Here is an 8,000-nt window from a genome sequence, read left to right as displayed (position 1 = left end):
TTTAAGATTCAACAGCCTCATCATGCTAGTTTCATCACAATTATATATATAATCACATCATGCATACACACAATTAAGCATATAGGAGACTTTACAATACTACCCAATACATATCATTCGCTATTAAGATTTTACTATGAAATAGCATAAACCATAACCTACCTCCACCGAAGAATTGTGATCAAGCAATCTACTTTCCCAAAGCTGCGTTCTTCTTCATTTTCTCTCTCTCTTGATCGTTCGTTTCTCCCTCTCTTTGTTCTTTCTATTTTTCTTATTCAAACCCTTTTTCTTTTACCCTAATTGTCATATAATTAAGTATAAAAGAGGATAAAAATAACCCACTAATTAATTCAAGGTTATCTCCTTTAATCCCCCAAGTAATTGAATTATTAACATTAATCCACTAACTTTATAATTATAAGCATGAATAGTCCAAAACGCCCCTTAAAACATTTAACAGAAATCCGACCCAGTCAGGGTTACGCAGCCTGTGACGGCCCGTCGTGCCTGCGACGGTCCGTCCTGCTGCTTCCGTCACAACGTTCAGAGACTCAATTCATTAAAGAGTCTGTGACGGCCCGTCATGTCTGCGACGGTCCGTCCTGCCATTTCGTCGCGAAGTTCAGAGAGTCGATCTCAGTGTCCAGATTTTCAAATTCTAAGTGTTTTGGAACGAGACCCCCTCGACGGTCCGTCGTGCCCATGACGGTCCGTCGTGGGATCCGTCGACCCAGACAGTGATTTCCATAAATAAACTCTGCTGCTCCAAACGACTAAACAGGTCGTTACACAAATGTGACTCTATCCGGGCATTAGAAGAGGAGCACTGCTTTTATTTCCTTTTCTTTTAAAGAAATTCTGATATAGCCTGACAAAATGTTTAGGTGCGACATTCATTTTTCCAGTGACCTTTAAGGCCACAACGATGACAGTGATCGTCCTTTCCTTTAGAAAGATTATTTTTAGAACCTATATTGTTCTTCCTTTTGTTATGACCACCACCTCGACGATTATTATATCGTCTTTTGCTTTGTCACGCCCGCTCATATTATCACGGCTCCAATTATTTTGTCTTATTTCAGACTGATCGTGTGTTTCAACCGTGTGTGCCTCCGATAATTGGGCACTTCCAGCAGGACGGGCTTCATGATTTTTCATTAAAAGGTCATTATGTTGCTCAGCCACCAGAAGCATGAGATCAGTTCAGAGTATTTCTGAAAACTTTTTCACGATATTGTTGTTGTAATATCATATTACAGGCATGGAAAGTAGTTAGTGTCTTTTCTAACATGTCCTCATTTTTTATTGTTTCCCCACATAATTTTAATTGGGAAGTTATTCTAAATACAACAGAGTTATACTGAATTATGGTTTTTTAATCTTGAAACTGTAAGTGCATCCACTCATAACGAGCCCTTGGCAATACCGTTGCCTTGAGGTGGTCATACCTCCCTTTCAAACCTATCCACAATTCAAGTGGATCTTTCACTGTTAGGTATTCAACCTACTGGCTTTCATCAAGATGATGACGAAGGAAAATCATAGCTTTCTCTTTATCCTGACTTGATGTCGTATTTCTTTCGATTATACTATCACCAAGACCCTTAGCGGTAAGGTGAATTTTAGCATCAAGTACCCATAACAAATAGTTCTTTCCAGAAATGTCAAGTGTCATAAATTCAAGTTTTGAAAAATTCGACATGATGAAAACTATCATAAAGTAATTTTGAGTTAATATTATGAGGTTGATTTGTTTATTATAAATGAAAAATTAATACTTTAAGTAATAAAGTAAATGATGAGTATAAAATACATCATATGCATGAATATTAATGTAGAACAAACAAAATATAATTCATGAAGCATTGAAACTGTAAGAGTTAAAATATATTTTCTACTTTGTTTTAAATATTTATTACTAGTTTCAATTAACATTAAAGTTTAGTAATACTTTCAAGTTGTATTTAATATATTATTATATTCTTTATGACACACAAAATGCATGACAAAAAAAATACTTACGAGTATTCTAACTATCATACTATCATATTGCTTAGTATTAAGTTTAGAGTTAAAATTAGTAGCATAAATAACATAACAATATAAACTTGAAACGATTGATTATTTTGCCTAGTAAAGTATCATAATAATACCTAAAGCAAGTTATATATGCAGTATTAAGAATACGGATCAAATATTTATGCGAGTCCTATTAGAGATGTTATATACACATAAATGTATGCCTGACTCTAAAAGAAATTAAATTGACTTTTAGGAATTAATTTTGAATTAAATCGGTCTCAGTTGGTTAGATACTCGTGCTGATAACGTGTTGTAAAATGAGAGAAAAATATAATAATACTAAACAAGAAATGGAAGACAAATGGAAATACTAAGTAGTATTCTTTTACTTCTTTTGTTGCATTTCATAAGGGTGAAAGGATAACCTTTTATAGGAGGTAGAATTCATTGCGTTTACAATATTAAACAAAACACGTTAGAAACTCGTTAAGTGTACATTAAATGGGACATTAGATTAGGTGTATATTGAAAGAAACATTCACACAAAATTCAATGGATTTGTAAAAAAAATGTTATATATTTGTTTGACATATTAGTTAGTTTTTGAATAAATTTGATTATTTTATATATCTAATGAAATGATTTAAACCTATTTCCAATTAAACGAAATATAGTTTACAGATATAATTCTCAAAAAAATGTTGTTGGGAGCGTCAAGTCCGGTATGACCCTACAATCAGTGGCATAGCCACATACTGGTAAGGGTGTTCAATTGGACAACCTTCATCGGAAAAAGATATCATATATATAAGCAAAATGATATACGAAATGATTAAATAACATATTTTGAACACCCTTAACATAAGAAATTGCTATTTCTGAACACCCTTTATTAAATTTCTGACCCCGCCACTGTCTACAATGCGTATGCAAATTTAATAGGTTGTTGATGAATATCATATATTTAATGAAAATTTTAAAAATAGAAAAAGAAAGAAAATTGAATAGAGTCCATTTCTAGAATGGTGATCATATAAGTATTCCATTAAAGTTACTTTTAGATTTTGAATAATTTGGCCATTAATAAATATTTCTATTAAAGTCGAGTTAGGTACATCTTTTATTTATTCCCAATTTTATAAGTAAAGATTGTTATTATTCAAAAGAGGTTGGAAAAGTGTAGAACATTAGTATTAGGAAAAAGGTTATATATGTGAAAATACTACAAATATTTATTTTGAATTAAAATAAAATTTCATGTGATATTAGTATAGGAATAATTTGAATAAAATAAGTAATTAATCTTAAAAAATGATTCTTTTTTAATATGCTAAAAGTGGATAAAAACAAAAATTTCTTTTTAAAATAATAAAAAAATAAAAGTAAACCAACTAGTAACAAGGAATGTATCAACATGACTCTCAATAATGATGTGATGAAATACAACATTTTCAAAATATTTTTTTAGAAAAACTAATGGCCAAATTAAATGGGACACAGATACTTTTTCCATTCGCTTCTAATTGTCATGTTACTTTTTTTTTTCATTTGACTTATTTTAAAAGTAAAGTAAATTACATTAATTGATAATTTTTTTAAAAATTAAATATTTAAAAATTATATAAAAAGTACTATAAATTGTAATTTTTTACAGATCAATACGATAAATATATATATCGTAAAATATTAACTAAATATTTTATCATTTAACTCTAAAAAGAAAATCATAACAACTAAGTAGGTGTTTGGCCATGTGATACCATATCACGATATGATATTGTGAGATTGAATCAACATTTGGACATGCGATTTTACTTTGATTCCATCTCATGATTCCATATCATGAGATGTGATACACATATTCTCCAAAAACTATGATATGGATCCATATGGGAATATAATATCATGATTTGAGTTATTTTAGTACAAAAATTGATCCACGAGTTTATATTTTGTTAAAACAACCCCACAATTATATCTACAAACCCCATTTGTTTCATATGTAAATAAAATTTATAATCACATCATTACTTTTTAAAATTTATTACTCTGACCGACATAAAATTTAATATTCTCACTAATATATAATCAGTTTAACTCATACTTCACGATTGTTGAGTAATAAAATCTTGAAGAGCCCGTGAAAGGTGTTTCACTTTACTCACATATATTGATGAAACAATTACTTAAATGGAGAACAAATAACTTTGTAATAATTTTATTATAGGGTTTTATGACTTTTTGTTTATTTGATAATATTGAATAAACAGTTAGGGCTATTTTAATAGTTTTAGGATTTATGGGATCTTTATGTTTATGAGAAAATGTACAACACTAAAATTTCATATCACATGTCCAAACAAAATTTCAATTTCATATGATGATTCCATATCATAATATCATATCTTGTTTTATATCATGATACCATATCGCATGACTAAACGATCCTAAATATAGACGAAGAGAGTATTACATTTAATTGTTATTAATGACAGTGTACTTTTATTCAATTATAAGAGCTTGCTGTCTGCCCAATTGTCTATATATTAATTATAAGAGAAAAGACATAAAGTGACACCTCAAGTTGTTTCAAATTTTCAAAAAGACATCTTAACTATGCGGGTATTCTATTACCCCTAAACAATTTTGATAATATATTGTTATATCATTTTTTGACCAATACCAGATTTTAAATAGCAAGTGGTTATCACACACCAATCATTGTGTGACACGTGTTAATTGAATTTGAAATACATATATCTTTTTAATTTTAAGTTTTTCTTTATTTCTCTCTCTTACTTTTTAACTTATTTTAATTTTATTTCTTTCATTTTAATTTTACTTTAAATTCTTTATCTTTCACCCCTACTTTCAAATTACCCCTCCCTTCATTTTCTTTTTTTCTTCTTCTTCTTCTTCTTCACCTCCCACCCTCACCTCACCCCACCCCTACGTCAAGTTGAGCCCCTCCATCTTTTTTTCTTCTTCTTCTTCGGTCAAATTCCTTTCTTTCAAAATTATACTATTTTCTAGTATTTGTGATATTGATAACAAAACTAATTATTTTTTTAAGAAAATTAAAACTTTGAAGGTATCATCAATTAATTTATCTCATTTCATATAACTTCAAAACTAGAAATGATAATTTTGTAAGAATCAAAATTCTCCGAAAATTGAAAAAATTTAAGTGAAATTTGGATTTTAAAAACTAAATAATACCTACTAATCATCTTGAAATCTAGTGGGTTATCAAATTGTTCGAAATGTAATAAAATATTTAGATATAATTTTAAAGTTGAAGAGAGTTAAACTAATAGTAGTAAAAAAAGGAGGTGGAGTTGTGATAAAAAATGACATTGAAAGTAAAAAAATTACAATGAAAATGACAATGAATTTTTGAAGAAGAAGGAAGAAAGAAAAAAAGAAAATTAATAAAGAGGAAAAGTTAAAATAATAAGAAAAACAAAAAATATATTTTATAGCAAAATACTTGTAAAAATAAAATTATATTCATTTTTTAAATTTGTTCACGCTCTTTAAGAGAGTGCATACACTCTCCATGCCAGGTGGACAAAAAATAATGTAATAATATCAGTTGAGGATTGTTTAGGGGGGTAATAGGACGTTTGCAGAGTTTAAGTGTCTTTTTGAAAATTCGAAACAACTTCAGGTGTCACTGTATGTCTTTTCTCTAATTATAAAGCTATCTTTTGAAGTCGAGAAGGATAGGGGCTGCTTATACATGAAAATAAATTGGTGCAACAAACAATTTAATTTATCAGGAGTCGTTGATAATAAGAGATGAAATAGATAAAATTGTTCAATGAGAGTAGTAATTTAAATATATATACCAAGTACTTTATTTTATTATATTATTATAATATAAATGGTGAAAAAAATAGTTTTAAAATTCACAAATAGTTCTAACCAAATGTAAAATAAAATAATTCTTTATTTTATTTCAAAAATATTACTATCTCCGTTTTAAAAAATGACTTATAACTTTGCACGGAGTTGAGAATCAAGTATGCCGAATATTAATTTTCCTAAATATCTTAGGAAGCCAAGAGGATGGATTTGAAGATCACTCAGTAATCTTCTCCTAAGAGTAGGAAATTGTAACATCACACTACTAAAAAAGAACTATAAGGAAGCTTAGGAATTGGAAATAACTATTTTTGGAAATAAATTAAAAATCTGAAAATTGGTAAGCAAGTTAAAGTGAGTTTTTGGTCAACTTCAAACGATCATAACTCCTAACTCGGGAGGAGTTAGGTGTAGTTCTAGATATGGTTGGAAAGGTCTTAGAACGATCTTTCCAACTCCACCAAGTTTATACGATTTTGAGTTGCTATGAGTGATTTATGTCATTTGGAAGTTGGGCTGTTGGAGTAAGCAAATGTCCAATCCGGGAATTAAAAGGGTAAATTGATCTTTTCCTTACCCAATTAAATTAATTCGTTTTAGTGACTTAATTGGGGTAAAAAACAGTCTTAGTTTAGTTTAGAAAGATTGAGAATTCACGTTAGGGCTTTTGGAGAAAGAACGCAAGAAAAATGAGAAGAGGAAAATAAAGAATTTCCAAGAACGATCCTTTGCTTGTGGATTTCTTCTGAGGTGATCCCTAAAAAGGTATGTGAGTCTCTCATAGCGCTTGGGTTCGTTCACCCACGCACCAAACGTGTTTAATTCAGTGAAATCCGTCATATAAAGTGTTGAAAGTTGATGTTCTTGACTTCTTTTCTTGAATTTAAATGTGTTTTTGAATTGGATTGAATGTTGGAGTTTTGAGACCTTAATTGTGGAGTTTTAGAGTTGCTTTGAGTTAGGTTCATGAGTATTAATGCTGGGTATTTGGATCTAAAATGATTTTGAGGAAGATATTCGAGTTTGGGTGAATTGGGGTTGAAAAACGAAGAAGGAAGAAGTCGGACTTGCTGCGTCAAACAAGTCCGCGTCGCGGACTTGTTCCCTCTGTGAATAAAAAGTCACTCCGCGTCATGGACAAAAGCATACTCCTTTGTCTAAAATAATTTCGCGAATAATCATCTGGAAACATCTTTGCGCCGTGGAATTGTTCCAAGACAATGATTTCGTAACTTTTCTCAAGTGTAGCTATTTGGAATCATTCCTAAACATCTTGGGGTCTTTTCAAACACAATTCTTAATTCTTGGATCCATGCATAATTCAATTCAAGGATCGAGTAAGAGTCAAGATCAAAGTTTTCAAGAGTCTTTTACAAATGTTTTTACTTTCTTTCAAAACAAAAAGCACAATTTAAGCTAAGAGTAAAGAGTTGAGTTCAGTTCTCAAAAGTTATAGGGAACTATGTATTCCAAAGAGGTTATAAATGTTTTTATATTTAAGTAAAGAGGAAGTTGAGATTTTTAAAAATAGTTTTGAGCAAGAAAAAAGGAATATCGATTCCAAGAGAGCTTTGCAGCTAAGTGTTGAGCAATTATCTCAACCTAAAGAAAGAAGGGTGTTTTAAACACATATGAGCTAAAGTATAATTTGGGAGTAGTATTGATCATCAAAATAGGGATACGAGTTCATATTAACTCAAGTTTCTATAAAAAACATGTAGCCATCATGGTTATTAATGGACCATACTTTTGGATAATCATATAATTTAAGCTAGTGGATCCTTTAAGTTAAGTAAGTAACTATGTCGATGACAACGTATAGGATGATCCTTGGCAGCGTGAGGTAAAGCGATGTACCATCACTGGCTTATAGTGATGGTTGTCGGTTAGAGCATCTCCCACTAATTTTATATTACTTTTAAATAAGTAAAGTTAAGTTTGCTATTGCCTTATCTTTAACGAACTAGGATTGTTTTAACTTGCTTTATAAGCTATATATATATATATATGCGTGTGTGTGTATATATATATATATGTGTGTGTGTGTATATATATATATATATATATATATATATATATATATATGTATGTATATATATATATATATA

General features: G+C 29.9%; 1 long non-coding RNA gene across 1 annotated transcript in view; it reads left to right on the top strand.

The window, feature by feature from the left end:
* Positions 1-6,236: 6,236 nt before the first annotated feature.
* Positions 6,237-8,000, top strand: part of LOC114076749 — a 2,382-nt gene continuing 618 nt past the window's right edge. Inside the window, exon 1 of the long non-coding RNA XR_003577737.1 lies at positions 6,237-6,657. This is a non-coding gene — a long non-coding RNA (uncharacterized LOC114076749). The remainder of the gene's footprint in view (positions 6,658-8,000) is intronic.

The sequence above is a fragment of the Solanum pennellii genome, chromosome 4 (assembly GCF_001406875.1).
Source record: "Solanum pennellii chromosome 4, SPENNV200".
NCBI classification, from domain to species: domain Eukaryota; kingdom Viridiplantae; phylum Streptophyta; class Magnoliopsida; order Solanales; family Solanaceae; genus Solanum; species Solanum pennellii.
The sequence above is the reverse complement of the archived record's forward strand: the minus strand, read 5'-3'. Positions and strand labels throughout refer to the sequence as shown.